General features: G+C 37.7%; 1 protein-coding gene across 2 annotated transcripts in view; it reads left to right on the top strand.

Moving 5' to 3' along the window:
• Positions 1 to 17,649, top strand: part of LOC123240626 (neurotrimin-like) — a 1,333,520-nt gene that overhangs the window by 243,509 nt on the left and 1,072,362 nt on the right. The gene's annotated exons all lie outside the window — the stretch shown is intronic.

The following is a 17,649-nucleotide window of genomic DNA, read 5'->3' as shown; positions in this document are numbered from 1 at the left end:
GTTCTGAATCTGACACATACTGGTCATGCTATATATAGTCCAGTGGTAACAAACCCAAATAAAAAAGAAATGGTGGCCACTAATCCTTAAATAAAGATCCCTGCAGGCTATATACCGACAGTTTTAAAATGTAATGTTATCTATACTTTATTTTATTTTTTAAGTATTTCTCAATTATACATTTTTAAAAAATCCTTACCTTCCTAAATATTGGTTCCAAGGGAGAAGAGGTAGGCAATTGAGGTTAAATGGCTTGCCCAAGCTCACACAGCTAAAAAGTGTCTAAGGTTGGATTTGAACCTAAAAAGTTCCTGTCTCCAGGCCTGGCTTTCAATTCACTGAGCTACCTCGCTGCTCCATTCTCATTTACTTTTCAGTCTGATTCAGACTTTATCGGGAATGTTGTGGAATGTGATCTGCAGCCTTTGTTTGGCACCTATGCTGTAGGTACTCCTCATGGGTAGAGGTTCTTAATCGTGTGTGTGTGTGTGTGTGTGTGTGTGTGTGTGTGTGTGTGCGCACGCACGTACCATGGACCCCTTTAGCAGTCTGGTGAAGGTTATCAATGCCCATTTCTGAAGGTCTTTAAATGTATTAAATAAATATAAGGATTACAAAGGAATCAATCTATATTGAAATATAGTAATCATAATTTATTTTTAAGTTTATAGATCCCAGGTTAAGAATTCCTCCTCTAAAATTACGTTTCATTCCAAGTGTGAAACTGAATTGATGGAAGAAGCTTGGTCACTTTTAAGTTCTCTATGCCAATGAAATAACAAAACCAGTCACTATTCCTATCCTTTAAGGTTTATAAATGGTTCTTTTCGGAACAAATAATAGGAGGCAGCTAGGTAGCACAGGGATAGAGCATGTCAGACCTATAGTTGGGGAGATTTGGATTCAAATGTGGCCTCAAATACTTCTGAGCTGTGTGGACCTGGGCAAATCACTTAACCCCAATTGCCTAGCCCTTGCCACTCTTCTGTCTTAGAATTGATACTAAAACAGAAGGTAAGGGTTTTCACCAAAAATCAAGAAAGTACATAGAGTGGAAGTTTTGTCATTTCGTTTTACAAATCAAGAAACTAAGGCTCAATATAATTAAATTCTTTGTCCCAGGTTACACAGCACACAAGGGTCAGAGCCAGGGATTTACAGGGATACGCCCTATAAATTCACATTCAGGACTCATCCTACTATATCATGCAGTCTCTTGATTCCCTAAGAAAACTGTTCTGTGTCTATTATGATCACCAAAAGATTGGAAAGAATTTCAGTAGGTCATCTAGATGCTCTCTTGGCCCAGTAAAAATCATAACTGCTTTCTGGCAACTTGCCTTACATACAAATCTTCATAATCAGAAAGTTCTACCTTAGAACTATCTAAGATTTGCTTATCTCATCACAGAGTAAGATTTATTTTAGAGCTGAGTGAGTAATCCATGTGTACATGGCAACCAAGTATGGAGTGGTTAGTAATGAAAATGTGATGCCGATGTGAGATGATATTATTAGAAACCTGTTAAGTGGGTTCCCGGTGTGTGCCTTTAATGTCTATCCCTTCAAGAAAACTACTCCATGCACGGTATCTTATTTTGTGCAGTCAATACAATCCTGATAAGGCCTATCACAGCATTTATGGTGCTGGAAGAAATTAAACATTTAGGGGACTCCTCCAGTGCCACACTGATTGAGCTCAAACGAGGCTGCTAAATTGACAGGTGTATTTGTCTGTTCTTGCGAGCTACTCACTCTTGCTAAAGATATTCCAAATTCCTTAATAGCAAGAAGGGGGGGGAAATCAGGTAATCCTTTCTTCCAACTTCACATTGTCTTTCCCAAAAGGGAGTCTGCTTGTATATGCATGTATGTGATGTGTGTTTGTGTGTGTATGTGAGCATTAAGAGAGGAGTGATGAGTGATGGATCTGTGTGAGGAATATGTGGCAGGGACAGGGTGCCGCAGAGGAGGCAAATTGCAGCTCAACTCATCATGGGCTCCGTGAGAGCCTGAAGCTTTCCAACACTGACCCTCTTTCCCCTGCCATTCTTTTAATTGAGCCAACCGTGCCAGCTCCTGAAATGCAAGGACAATCTTGTCAGTGGGGAAAGGCACCTTTCACCTCCAAGCAAAATGCAGCACAACTTTAAACCGATTAATAAAATTCTTAAAAGGATAATATTGTTGGGCGAAGTGCTAAGGTTTCCTGCTCTTGCTTGGGTTATGTTTTTATTAAGCCGTAAGCTGAGAGAGAGAGAGAGAGAGAGAGAGAGAGAGAGAGAGAGAGAGAGAGAGAGAGAGAGAGAGAGAGAGAGGAGAGAGAGAGAAGGAGGGAGAGATTTTATAGCCTGCAGCCTCTTGTTTGCAGATTATTTTCCAAGGATGCTCAGTAGAATATCAATTGCCTGTGATTAGAAGTCCCGCCAGGTACTGCCTTGAACAGAAGATGCTTTAGAAGTGAGTACAGCCCCTCAATGAAGATGCACAGTTTGGTTTGGGTACCAATTTCTGCTCCAAACTCAGCTCTTTTCCCTCAGAACTGTGCATGGTAAAGTGGGGGAGTGCTTTGTTGGTAAGTGGGGAATGCTTTGAAGAAAAAGAAGATAAACACAAAAAACTGTAAGGTACAGTGGTAGGGCTATGGTGCTGGTGTTGTCAGATCATTATTACCTAACGAATCATTTAGTATTGAAGCGAAAGGACCTTAAATGAAAGATTATCAAGTCTAACACTTCAGTCCTCATTTTGGAGATAACAAAAATGCGATTCAGAGAAGTTAAGTGATTTGACCAACCTTCTTACTATTCCTTGTACATTCTATCCTATTTCCCATCTCAATTCCTTTGTACTGACTATCATTCATGCTGGAATGCAATCCCTCCTCACTTTTGCTTTTCAAAATCCCTAGATTTTTTTAAGGCTTAGCTGAAGCACCTCCCTCTATATGAACATTTGCCTTATCTGTTCAACTGTCAAGAGACCTCACCTTAAAAATAGTCGTTCAGTCATGTTTGACTCTGTGGCCTAATTGGGGTCTTTTTTTGGCAAAGAGCCTGGAATGGTTTGCCATTTCCTGCTATAGTTCATTTTACAGATGAGGAAACTGAAGCAAATAGGGTTAAGTGACTTGCCTAGCAAATGTCTGAGACCAGATTTGAACTCAGGAAGATAAGTCTTCCTAATTTCAGGGCCAGCGCTCAATCCACTGTGCCACCTGGCTGCCCCTTTGAGATCACCTTGTTTCAATTCTGCATGTACAGTAATTTTACATGACCATGTTATCTCATAGACAAAATGTAAAATTGCTTCCTTTTGTCTTTGTACCTCCAGGACTTGGCACAATGCCTGGTATATAGTAGGTACTAAATACATGCTTACTGGTTTATTGATTAGTTGAATAAGTTGAAAGGTAAACTAGTAAGGCCATGGATATGTTCACCATAGTGGGGACTAGGAACTTTTCACCTATAGAATCAAAGAATGTTAGAGCCAGAGAGGTCTATGTTAAAGATGCCCTAGCCTAACTGCTTTCATTTTCATTTTCATAATAATAATAACAAGGAGACTCAGCAAGAAAAAAGGTTTTGCCTAAAGACACTGAACTTAAATGCTACAGAGTCAGGACCCAAACCCAGGACTTCTGAATGCAGCTTTCAGGGTTCTTTTTCTCCACTGTGCTGCCTGATTTTCATTCAAGTGACACTGGTGGTTGAGGGGTGGAAGCCTAGTGGAAGGACAGGAAGAGAGGACCCAAGCTTGGATCCTTTAGGAAAGTAATGACACAGGCTTGGGTCCTACAGAAAGCTAATGGCACAGGCTTGGGTCCTCCAGAAAAACACTTTGGGAACCGGTGACTGAAAGAAGTATGTTCAGAACTTTCTAACAGGAATGCTGGCATGAGCCTGTGCTTTAATTTCATGAGTAATAAAATTTATCCTAAACATTAAAAACAGTTTTATTTTTTTAGAAATAATGTTAGGTTGTAAGTGGAAATGAGTGCACAGTGGCAGCTCAGCTCTGTAAGTAACCGAGTGCTGGATAGGCATGCCCTAAAGGACACTCACCAAGCTGCTCATTGTTCTTGACTCTCTGGATGCCCATGGGCCTTGAAGACAGACAACTCAAACCACTGCAGGATAGACAGTCATTTTCTGAGGGGCTTAACTTGCTGTACTCAGTTGCCTCTGCTTGCTAGTCAAGAGAAGGGTATAATGACCAGGAACGTAAGGACCCCTTTTTTTTAACTTTTATTTTGAATATTTTCCCATGGTTTCATGATTCATGTTCTTTCCCAATCCCCCCAAATCCTCCACCCTCCCCGTAGCTGATGCACAATTCCACTGGGTATTACATGTATCATTTATTAAGACCTAATTCCATATTATTGAGTTGGACTACAGTTATCATTTAAGTGTCTACATCACCAATAATATTCCCCCTGCCCAGCCCATGTGTTCAAGCAGTTGTTTTTCTTCTGTGTTTCTACTCCCACAGTTCTTCCTCTGAATGTGGCTAGATTTCTTTCTCATAAGTCCCTTAGAATTGTCCTGGATCATTGCATTGCTGCTAGTACAGAAGTCCGTTATGTTCAATTGTACCACAGTGTATCAGTACAATGTTCTCTTGGATCTGCTCTTTTCACTCTGCATCAATTCCTGGAGTTCATTCCAGTTCACATGGAATTCTTCCAGTTCATTATTCCTTTGAGCATAATAGTATTCCATCATCAACAGATACCACAATTTCTTCAGCCATTCCCCAGTCGAAGGACATTCCCTCATTTTCCAATTTTTTGCCACCATAAAGAGCACAGCTATAAATATTTTTGAACAGGTTTTTTTTTCCTTATTTTCTCTTTGGGATATAAACCAAGCAGTGCTATGGCTGGATCCAAAGGCAGATAGACCTTTGGGCATAGTTCCAAATGGCCATTCAGAATGGTGGGATTAATTTACAACTCCACCAGCAATGCATTTGTGTCCCAATATTGCCACATCCCCTCCAACATTCACCACTTTCCTTTGCTGTCATTTTAGCTAATTTTCTAGGTGTGAGGTGGTACCTCAGAGTTGTTTTGATTTGTATTTCTCTAATTATAATAGATTATAAGAGAACACTTTTTCATGTGTTTCTTGATAGTTTTGATTTCTTTATCTGAAAATTGCCTATTCATGTCCCTTGCCCATTTATCATTTGGGAAATGGCTTGATTTTTTTGTACAACTGATTTAACTCCTTATATATTTGAGTAATTAGACCTTTGTCAGAGTTTTTTGTTATGAAGATTTTTTCCAACGTGTTGCTTCCCTTCTAATTTTGGTAGCATTGGTTTTGTTTGTACAAAAACTTTTTAGTTTAATGTAATCAAAATTATTTATTTTACATTTTGTCATTTTTTTCTAACTCTTGCTTGGTTTTAAAATCTTTCCTTTCCCAGAGATCTGACAGGTATACTATTACGTGCTCACCTAATTTACTTATAGTTTCCTTCTTTATTTTATTTTTTAATTTTTAATTTTTAATATTTTCCCATGGTTATATGATTCATATTCTTTCCCTCTCCCCCAAATCTATCCCCCTGTAGCCAATGAACATTCCACTGGGTTTTACATGTATCATTAATTAAGACCTAATTCCATATTACTGATAGTTGGACTAGAGTGATCTTTTAGCATCTACATCGCCAATAATATTTCCCCCAGCCCATGTGTTCAAGCAATTGTTTTTCTTCTATGTCTCTACTCCCACAGTTCTTCCTCTGAATGCAAGTTTCCTTCTTTATATTCAAGTCACTCACCCATTCTGAAATTATCTTGGTATAGGGTGTGAGATGTTGATCTAGACCCAATCTTTCCCATGTTGTTTTCCAATTTTTCAAGCAGTTTTTGTCAAATAGTGGGTTTTTGTCTCAAAAGCTGGGTTCTTTGGGTTTATCATAGATTGTCTTGCTGAGGTCGCTTACCCCAAGTCTATTCCACTGATCCTCCCTTCGGTCTCTTCACCAGTACCATATTGTTTTGATGACTACTGCTTTATAGTACAGTTTAAGATCTGGTTCTGCTAGGCCACCTTCCTTCACATTTTTTTTCATTATTTCCCTTGATATTCTTGGTCTTTTGTTCTTCCAAATAAACTTTGTTATAGGTTTTTCTAATTTGGTAAAAAGCTTTTTGGTAGTTTGATAGGTATAGAACTAAAGGGACCCCTTTTTTGAACTGATGATGCTGTAGCTAGAAATGTAGATGCTGTAGCCAGAAGACTGGCCCTCTAAGTAGCCAGGTCAGAGATTCTAGAAAATAAAGTGATATGAGTGCTTATAATTTACAATATGTCTTCAAATACCTTATTTGAAACTTTCCACTGCTTTATTAGGTTGGACAAATTATTCTTATTTCACAAAAACAAGGAAAATGAAGATTAAAAGCTTAAAAGGCTAAGGTGATTTATCTAAGGTCATATAGCTTATACATGTTAAAGTCAGGATTCAAACAGGGGTCTTCTAACTCCAAGTACAGTTCTTTTCTGACTACACCATACTACCTCTCACCATAACTAGAGGCAAAAGCATGGTCTAGACATAATGCACAAATTTGACATAAATCAAACAGTAGGGCTAGTCAGCACCTGCTTCCAAATTGTGAAATCATTCCTGAATGAAATTATGGAACTCTGTTGGTCAAAAATGTATAAATCTTACTTTCTATAAATAGATAGTAGGTAGAAAGATTCATGGAGTGCCAATTTTACTCCTATCTGTAAAAATGTTTCTAAAAGAGAAGCAATGCTTTTTTTCTTTCTTTTCTTATCTTTTTTTTAAAAATCATATTGCATACTGGGCAAGCTGGCAGCATCTATACTAATGGCTAGGATCATTGAATACTAAAATAACATATTACTAGACTAAACAGATTCCATCAGAGAAAATCAATTTTTGGTTTTGGCCAGAGGAAAGTATGTCTAACTAATTTATCGGGGCTCCTTGAGATTGTTAGCAAACATAGAAAATGAGTGAGAACCATTTTGTAGAATTTTATTAAACTGAAAGAATGCTTAAAATATTTCCATACTAGAAGTAATTTTTTAAAAAAATTATCACACATTTGAAGGGAATGATTCTCGTAGATAAAAAAAATGACTTTCACATAACAAAGGATAAAAAAGGACAAATATGCTCAACAAAGATAAATCTTCAAGTTTGAAGATAGTAATAATGATGCTATCTATCTACACACATATATACACTTACATATATATCATATTACAGTTTTCAAAGTACTCTTGCCAACATTCTCTTAGATATGAGGTGCTTTGGGGGCAGTGAAAATCTAAAGGGATATGAGTAAATTATAAAATTGTTGTTCAGTCGTTTCAGTCGTGTCTAATTCTTAGTGACCCCTCTTGGCAGATACTGGAGTAGTTTGCCATTTCCTTTTCCAGCTCATCCTACAGTTGAAGAAATGAGGCAAACAAGGTTAAGTGACTTGCCCAGGGTCACATAGCTGGTAGATATCTGAGACCAGATTTGGGAAATGTCAAATCACTCAGTAGTATCTTTGCCAAGAAAACCTCAAATGGGGTCATGAAGAGTTGGATGTGACTGAAATGATTGAACAATAAGCTATCAGAAGATGTCGTTAAACTCTGTGTGTATAGGCAGAGAAATGGTAGATTAAATTAAATGTGGCTAAATGTAATATAATAAGTTGGAGAATAATAACCCAAAGTTTGAAAAGCTGAGGCATTCTATATTTAGTCATGTCAGCTAACATCAAATTTCTATAGATCTTGTATAGTCAGTAACCAATGCACATTGAATTGAATTGTTTTTCATTTTAATTTTTCTTCAGTTAATTTTTATTTTTAAACTTCATATATATTTTATGTATTTTATTTCCATTATTTATAAAAATTCTAAAAAAATTTCTTCAGTTAACAAATAATTCTATTTTCTCTCCCTCTCATCTAATTCTACTATTCCCTCTTAGGGGATAGATAGTAAACAAAACTCTTGTAACAAATATATATATTGTCAAAAAAAGAAATGTCAAATTACCACATTGGTCACGTCAAAAAATATAGACTCATTCTTCCCCTTGCAGTCATCACCTTGGTGTCAAGAAATGGATAACATGTTTCATCATCTATTCTCTGGAATCATGTTTAGTCACTGTGTTAATCAGAATTCTAAAGTATTTGAATTAGTTTGTCTATATGATGTTGTTATTGTATATATCAATTCTGCACATTTTACTCAGCATCAGTTTATTCAAGTCTTCCCAAATATTTCTAAAACCATTCTTTCATCACTTTTATAGCAAAATATTATTCCATTATATCCATATGCCATCATTTGTTCAGCCATTCCCCAATTTGAGGGCAGGCCCCCTTCTACTTTCTAGTTCTTTGCTTCCACAAGGATTTTTTGCATATGTGAGTCTTTTTCCTTATTATTTGATCCTTTTGTAATATAAGACCAGTAGGGTTTCACTGTACTTAAGTATACATATGTAGATATAGATATAGATATAGATATATTTAGTAACTTTGGGGCACAGTTCCAAACTGTTTTCCAGAACAGCTGGACCAAATCACGGCTCCCCAACAGTGCATTAATGTGTCTTTTCCTGCAGCCTCTCCAGCATTTGCAATTTTCTTCTTTTCTTTTTTTGTTAACTTTGCTAATCTGAGGGATATGAGGCAGAATATCAGAATTGAGTTTATTTACATTTCATTCACTACTACTGATTTGAGGGCAGTTTTTCATGAATCTATTGAACTCTTGGATTCTTTGTTCAAAAACTATTTGTTCGTATCCTTTGACTATTTGTCATTTTTTTTTTGTATAGGCAGGGGCCTGGTACCTTACCCAAATTCTAAAGGGTTCAGCAGCTTGCTTCACCTACCTCTATAACGATTTTGAAGAAGGGTTTTGGGAAGAATATCAAAATCATTGTCCTTTTCTTCTATGAAAGCCTGGTGCAAAAGCATCTGGGATGTTGTCATTTAATAGCCTGCAATGAAAAATAGTAATCTCCAAACACTTAGCCAGGCTTTACTTTTCCACTTATCTTGAATAACTTTTGAATCACACAACCATTGGGTTTCCAAAAAAGGACTGGGAATAGATTTCTCTTAAGAACATCAAACCCCATGAGGAACCATCTGGCCCTGTCCGTGTCTCCAGTGGGCCTAATCCCCCACCATGCCCACTGAAGCACAGCACACTCAGAATCCATTGACATACCCCTATTATGTTCTAAAGTGGCCTGGGATGAGGAAATCTTGAGGAATTAAGTATAAAAAGATGAAGTCAGTTAGAAATGCATCAACACATATTAATTATTTCTTTGGCATGTATTTAATACAATAAATAGACTCTTAAAAGATGTTTCCTCTTTTCACTGCTCTCTTTTGCTAAGCCTCCTTGTTTCCATCCCTCAGGCTTAGGCTGAACTCTCATCTCTTAGATTCCTGGATCCCAGAAGAAACCAAGTTTCTTGCTATCTGTGCTATCCATCCACTATCCTTATTCTGAGGTGGAAAATCCTCTCTTTATAGCAACCAGAATTGACTGCCTCTATTAATTAAACTGTGAGTTTAAGCTGCATTAAGAGCGTGTGTTGGGACAACTATGTGGCTCAGTTGAAAGCCAGCTAGGTATGGAGATGGGAAACTGTGGGTTCAGATTTGGCCACATTCACTTCCTAGCTGTGTAACCTTGGGCAAGTCACTTAACCTCAATCGCCTAGCCTTGGAACGGAAGCTTAGGATCCATTTTAAGGCAAAAGGCAAGGGCTGTGAGAGATGGGGAGAGAAAGAGACACAGAGACAGAGAGACAGAGGCAGAACGAGAAAAGTGTCCCAAAATAGGAAAATAATAGCTCCTCTGTACTCTGCCCTGGGGTCAGTCACATCTCAACTTTTACGTTGAACTTGTGGGCCATGTTTTAGAAACATAATGATAAACTAGAATTTGTTCAAAGGAGAGGTTAGGAAAGTAAGAATACTAGAAATCATTTCCCTGTAAGGATTGCTTGAAGGCATTGAGGATGTTTAGTCTGACAAGATGATTCTAGGAGCCTGCAGTATTTGTCTTCAAGTTTTTAGGAGAGTCGCGGCACATAGAATTGCAAGGAATCTTTGAAATCATTCTTTCTGGTCCTTTGACTTGACATCTGAGGTCCACAGTGGGTAAGGGAATAGAGCAATGTTCTCTAGAATTTCCATGACTCACAGTCATCTTGCACCTGCTTTGTTTATGTCTCCACATGTCACTTTTTTCCCAACTGCCTAGCCTTTGCTACTCTTCTGCCTTGAAACTAACATTTAGTTTAGAGAAGAAGATAAGAGTTAAAAAAGGGGGGCTCAAAATTATTCTATACCACTTCTTCATAAAGAGATGAGGCATATTCTCTTCATCCCCAGAGAGTTGGGGGGGGGGTGGGAGGAATACGGTGGGGAAGCTACAGAAAGACAGATTTAGGGTTCACATAAGAGGAAAATTTAAAACAATTTTGCTGCTTTGGTTGTTCAGTAGGGTCCAATTTAGCGATATCATTTGGGGTTTTCTTGGTAAAGATACCGAAATAGTTTGCCTTTTCCTTCTCCAGCTCATAGATGGGAAAACTGATGCAAACAAGGTTAAATGGCTTTGCCCAGTCATACAGCTAGCAAGTAACCGAGGCTGGATTTGAGCTCAGGCCCCCCTGAGTGCTCTATCCACTGAGCCAACCATCAGCTCTTAAAATCAATTAGCCCTACCCAAAAGTGAAATGAGTTCCCTCAGAAGATCAAGAGACTTTTCTAAAAGAGTCTGTATTACAACTTTTTATTGAGCAGAAGAGTACAACACATGTTCCACAACACTTTTGAGTATAGTTCTAACTAAATAAAAACACAATTTGGAGATATTTAGCAAAATCGATAAAAATACAGTTTTGTAGGTGCTCAATCCTGTCTAACTCTGACTCCATTTAGAGGTTTCCTTAGTAAAGATATTGGAATGTTTTGCCATGTCCTTCTCAGGCTCATTTGATGAGGAAAAGGGTCACATAACTAGTAAGTAGGAGGCCAGACTTGAACTCAGGAAAATGAGTCTTCTTGTCTCAGCCTGGTTACTTCCTAAAAGCACTAAATATGCAGGAGAAGGCAGATTTCTAAGTTAATATGTGGGCCACAGGGCTATATGTGTACTGTGTGACAGCTCCATTTCTATCTGAGAGTGACCACCATTTTAGAGCATGTTCGTGCTTGAGTATTGATTATATGAGATCTATTCTGAGGTCTCAACATCCTGAGATTCTCTGTTTTTTGTTCCAAGTTGTGTCTGTAGAATATCTCTAAATACCTTTCTGAATTCCAGGGATGTAAAATCTTCCTAAATTCCCAGAGCACAGCCTGAGAGTCCCACCTGGATCATTGCATCCTCACTGTTTCTCAATTCTTTCTCTCTTTTTTTTCATTTTTAAATAAACCATCACCTTCTCTCAGAATCAATTCAACTATTGGTTTTAAGGCAGAAAAGTGATAAGGGCTACATAGCTAGAAAGTGCCTGAGACCAGATTTAAACCCAGGATCTCCTGTCTCTGGGCCTGGTTCTCAGTCCACTGAGCCACCCAGTTGCCCCCTTCTCAGTTCCTTTTTTTCTTCTCTACCTCATCCTTGCTTTTATTGCTTATTTTCTCATTTCTATTGATTGCTCTTTGCCCTTTCAGTCATTCTGCCTCCACTCTTTCGTCTCTCTACATCCTTTCTCCTCCACCTCTCTCTTTGTTTCTTCATAGCCACATGCCTCAGTGGAATGGTGCATCCATTCATCACTCTCACTGAATCACTACACACACCCAGTCTGAGTAACACATCTACTGGCCCTTCTCTCAGAGCCATTGTTTCTTTTCAGATTAATTAAATGTTGAAAGAATGTAATTCTATGAAATCAAATAGTTCCTGAAAAATTACAATGACCAAACTTGGCCCCAAAGAAGAAATAAAATAAAGCATCTCCTTCTGCTTTTTCTTTATTTTGTAGAATTGAAGGAATATAGGTGTGGATTATTACATATATCAGACTTTTTTATTTAAATAAATCTGTCTTAAACTCAATATTAAATATCCATTCCAAGACAGAAGAGTGTTAAGGACTAGGCAAAGAGGGTTAAATGACTTGCCCAGGGTCACACAGCTAGGAATCATCTGAGGCCACATTTGAACCCAGGACCTTCTGGTTCTAGGCTGCCTCTCTATCCATTGAGGAACCTTACTGCCCCTAATGTCAGATTTTTTCAATGTACAGTATCCCTTCCACATTATGACTTTCCTCATCGTGGTTTCAATATATTACAATATATAGACATAAGAAATGAATTGGGAATTTTGGGAGACTTTTGAGGAAGCTGCAGACATGCAAAGGCCAACAGATGACACAGAGAAAAAAAATTTAGAAACTCAGAAATACAAAAAAAGACATGTATAGTATTGTATAATATCAACATATTTTATCTTTTAATACAATAATTATACATTTCTCTTTTAAAGTTAAAATTTAAAAAACTTGGAAAGAACTACATGAAATAATGAAGAATGAAACAAGTAGAACCAAGAGAACAGCATATATAGCTACAGTTTTAATATTTCAAGAGTAACTCATGAATGTTCACCTCCAGAGAATGAATTGAAAAATGGAAACTTGAAAGACATTTGATTACATATTTATATATATATATATGCATATATATTCACACATACATATATATCGCAACATATTATACACACATATGTTATATATGGTATATGTAATATATCATTATATGTTATATATACACATGTAGCATTATGTGTGGTATATATACAATATACCATTGCATGTGCTACGTACACACATTATATATGCCACATATTGTTATATATATACATGAGTTACATATGCGCTTATATCATTACATATGTTATATGTACACATATATTTTCTATATTCACATGTGTGTGCATATTATATGTATAACAGTTTGCCAGATGATGCCTTCTATGGTGTGAGAAGGAAGGGAGCAGCTGAGATACCTTGATATAAACTTTATTAATAAGTAAATAAATTAAGTTAAAATAAGTAAGATGATAATGTTTGCAAAAAAAAGAATGCAAAAGCCAGCAGACAACACATAAAAGCTAAAAATGCAGAGATATCTTTAAAAAACTTAGTAACCCATAATTGTATATAAAATATTATAAATGCCCTGTAAAAAAAGCAAAATCAGACTTCTCTGGTATGAAAGGAGGGCCTGAAATTTTCCACATTTTCCAGATCACAGGGGCACCATGTCCCTACCCCCTGCACTGTGGAAGGGATATCTGTACTCATTTTGAGGAATTATTTCACACACCCCCCCTTAGGCCCCATCCCTCCTCTTTTTACTCTGTTATATTGAATGGCTCTTTGGTAGAAAGAAGAGGAAGAGATGCAAAGAACTGTAGGAAAATGTAAAAACAAAAAGTATCAATTAAGATGTATTTAAATTTTTAAAAGTGGGTGGAAATGAACTAATTAGGTAGCGAAACACTGGTTACCTAGGGGACTGACTTGTTTTGAAAGGCCTCCTCCAGGTCTAAGGTAATTAAAAAATATAAAGGAGATTTTCCTATTGAGTAAAAAAGACAACAAAAATGCACAGTTTGATATATCCCTGAGTCCAAAAACGACTGAATATCCAAAATTCTACCATGACTTTTGGAGAAGGGATATTTTTAATAAAATCATAGTTCAAGAAATAACAGTGGATCTGGAGAATGTCCAGAGAAAGGTCTCTAAAATGATTAAGTGCATGGAAGTGGGACCAAAAAAAGGTTAGGGCTCTTCAGTGTGAAAAGATGAAAGCTAAGAGAGGTTGGGATCGAAGTCAATTAAATCATGAAGGGTACAAAGAAGGAATTCAGACTTGTTCACCAAATCCCAAAATACTAGAAATAGGAAGCACCACTTGAATCTCGAACGAGGTAAATTTAGGACAAATAAAAAGAAGCACTATTTCAAGGAGTGGGTAGCAAACGGAAACTCCCTCCCTTCCCCAACTCCATAAGGAATGAAATTACGAAAAAAGTTAAGATTAAGTTTGGATGAGTTGATAGATGAATGCCTAATAATGCACAGTGTATTTGAGTGGATAAAGTGCTGCCTCATAGTCAGAAGTACTGGGTTTAAATTATGCCTCACATAACCATTAGGGATTAGCTGTGTGATCCTGGGAAAGTTAATTAACATCTCTGGATCTCAGCTTTTTATCTGCAAATAGAAGGTGTTGGATTCAATGATCCCTAAAGTACTTTCCATCTCTAGATCTATGATAAGGAAAACTAGGATGCTGAAGATAGAAAATGCTCTTACGTTGATATGAAAGAATTCAACAAACCACTCCTACAAAATGTCCTAAATGCCAAATATCAACACATCCTTTAAAAGAACCAAGCTAAGTGTCACTTCTTCCGAAAGGCCATCTTCCCTGGTCTTTCCCCACACAGGAAATGACCTTTTCCATGTTTATCTCACATTTGTTGTTGTTGATTCATTTTTTAGATGCATCCAACTCTCATAGCTATCCTTGTTTGTCTCAGTTCCCCATCTGTAAAATGAGCTGGAGAGGGAAATGGCAAAGTGACTTGCCCAGTGTCACTTAGCTAGCAAATATCTGAAACCTGATTTGAACTCAGGTCCTCCTGATTCCAGGCCCCACACTCTATCCACTGGGCCACCCAGCTGCCCCTTACATCACATAGCACCCACATAGAAAAGTTTTATACATTTTTTAGGCACAAGTTTCATGAATACTCACCTAAACCTTGTATTCACCCCTTAAAGGCAAACGCTGTCTTTCTTTTTTACATAGTAAGAGTTAATTTTTTTAACCTTTATCTTCCATCTTAGGATAAATACTAATATGGAAATAGGTTTTGAACGATGATATATGTAAAACTCAGTGGAATGTTCATCCAGGAGAGGGGAGGGAAGAGGGGAGGAAAAGAACATGAATCGTGTAACTATGAAAAGATATTCTAAATTAATTAAATGAATAAAAGAATCAATGCTGTGTATGGGTTCCAAGGCAAAAGAACAGTAAGCAATAGGCAATGGCAGTTAAGTGATTTGTTTGGGATCACACAGCTAGTAAGTGTTTGATTTCAGATTTGAACCCAGGACCACCCATCTCTAAGCCTGGCTCTCAAGCCATTGAGCCATCAATCTGCCCCCTACATAAATGTTGATTGACTAAGAGGACATGGAAACTGCAGGAAAGATAGCTATGGCTATTTCCAATTGGTTTTCCCAGAATCACATCCCCCTGTTGCCATCCATGACATTTAACACATTCCCTGAAATCCCCAAATTCTTCCACCTGCACCCAAAATCCCCTATTGTAGCCATGTTTGAGATGCTTTCTCCTCTGCTCCCTCCCTTGTTTTCCTTTACCTTTCTCTGCTTTTTGATCTGCTTCATGACAAATTTCAGCTGCCACTAATGTTCATGTAAAGCATGTTTCTCTTTCCCTTTGGATGAGTGTGCTCGTTCAATGAAAGACTTCAGAGAGGATTCTCTGAATAGAAATGCACATGAGACAAACAAGCCACGCAGCCCAGCCATCCCCACCAAAGCACTGGGAAGTTTAAAAAGCCCAAGTCGCCTTAGAAATGAAGCTATTAAGGTGTGACATGATTCTTGCTTTCAGGCAAAGGCTTTTTTTTCCAACTGCAGCAGAGCCCAATCAAGAGGAGATGAAAACTTCAATGTTTCAAGATACCCAACTCTTCTGCTGATGAAGGTGAACGTGGCCCTGACACACTTGGAATGAGAATAAAGGCTGCTGAGCATACTACCTGGCTTAGTGGGAGTCGGAACCCTATCACAATCACCTTTTGCTCATTTTCTTTTAATTTCCCCAAAGCCTTGAGATTCCTGGTGGGGGAAGAGGATGGGGCACTGATAGTAAAGTCCTTAAGCAGAGCTGGAGCTTTGGTGCTTGTCCCCTTTCTTCCTCACTGGAAATTTTGGAAAACAAAGAAGGGAACATGATGGTAACAGCAAGCTATGGCTTTGAAATCTGCCAGGGGATCTCAATTAATCAGTTCAAAACCCTGGCTTTAGTCTGTCATATTTTGGAGAAAAGGAAGAATTTTTAAAAATCTGGTGTAACTGCCTCTTCTCCCACATGCTATCAAATGAGATATCTCATTTGTAGATATTTAAACCATAGGAATCGGAAAATGCTACAAATCGGGGCTTGATTTAGTTTTTTTTTGTCACTTGTCTACAGTTATGAAAGTGATGGAGAAAATACTAATAGTGTAGATTAAACTTAAAAGTAGTTCAGCATTTATGGAGTGATGGTTCTTAAACATTTACCAGTATACCTAAGATCTCTAGGGGAAAAACTATTACCTAAGGTGAGAGGCAGGGGGGTAACGGGTGTAGAATTGCTTCAAATTTTGGAAGAAAATCCTCCAAATCAGCCTCTGTCATGTATTGACATTGTGAACTAGAGCGAGTCACTTTTTACCCTTTAGTCCCCCTAGGCAGCTCTCTAACATAATAAATTAAGGAGCATGTGCAGATCTTTAGGGGCAGAGAAAGTCTCCTCACCTGGGCATTCCCTAGACATCTACTCCCCATCCCTAAAAGAGGTAGATTGGGCACAGCCAATAGATTTGACATTCAGTCATGACCCCATGAACCGTAGCTAATCTATAACCAATGGATAGTAATAATAATAACTTAAATCAATATAGCAAATTAAAGTTTATAAAATACAACATATGTTATGCCATTTTGGTCTCAGAACAATTCTGTGTTGTAACCATCATCATCATATAAATAGAAAAGATTATATAGAAATTTAAATTCTGCAGTATGTATTACATATACAGGCTGTCCCCAAAGTCTCATTTCAGCTTAAAGCTTATTAAAGCTTATGACTGCATAAGCTTTGAGCTACACGAAGACTTCTCATTTGATCCTATAGATACCACAGGTCTGATTATTTGCATTTTATAGAACATGAAAGTAGGACTTAGAAAGATTAAGTGATTTGCCAATGGTCACATAGAGTCATGATTTAAACCTAAAGTTTTCTGACTCCAAATCCAATATATCCACAAAGCTCCAGGCCATCTTTCTAGTCAAATGGAATCAAGTCAACAAGCATTTATTAAGCACCTACTACATGCCAGGTGAGCAGTTAGGTGGCAGAGTAGATACACTGCTGTACCTGGAGTCAGGAAGATGAGTCTTCCTGAATTCAAATCTGACCTCAGACATCTACTGGCTGTGTGACTCTTGGCAAGTCACTTAATCTTATTTGCCTCAGTTTCCTCTTTTGTAATATGAACTGGAGAAAGAAATAGCAAACCACAGCAGGATCTTTGCCAAGAAAACCCCAAATGGGTTCACAAAGAGTTGGACACAACTGAAAATAACCCAAGACAACAACAACAACAACAAATATGCCAGACTCTGTGCTAAGAGAAAGACAAATATAGTCCCACCCTTAAGGAACTCCCAATCTGATGAGAGGAGAGACCATGAAAACCCTAATGCACACACAAGATGCAGTGGAGGTCACTTCCTAGGGAAAACATTAGGATTATAGCAGCCTTAGAATGATTTCT

This window comes from Gracilinanus agilis, chromosome 3, assembly GCF_016433145.1.
Source record: "Gracilinanus agilis isolate LMUSP501 chromosome 3, AgileGrace, whole genome shotgun sequence".
In the NCBI taxonomy this organism is placed as follows: domain Eukaryota; kingdom Metazoa; phylum Chordata; class Mammalia; order Didelphimorphia; family Didelphidae; genus Gracilinanus; species Gracilinanus agilis.
The sequence above is the reverse complement of the archived record's forward strand: the minus strand, read 5'-3'. Positions and strand labels throughout refer to the sequence as shown.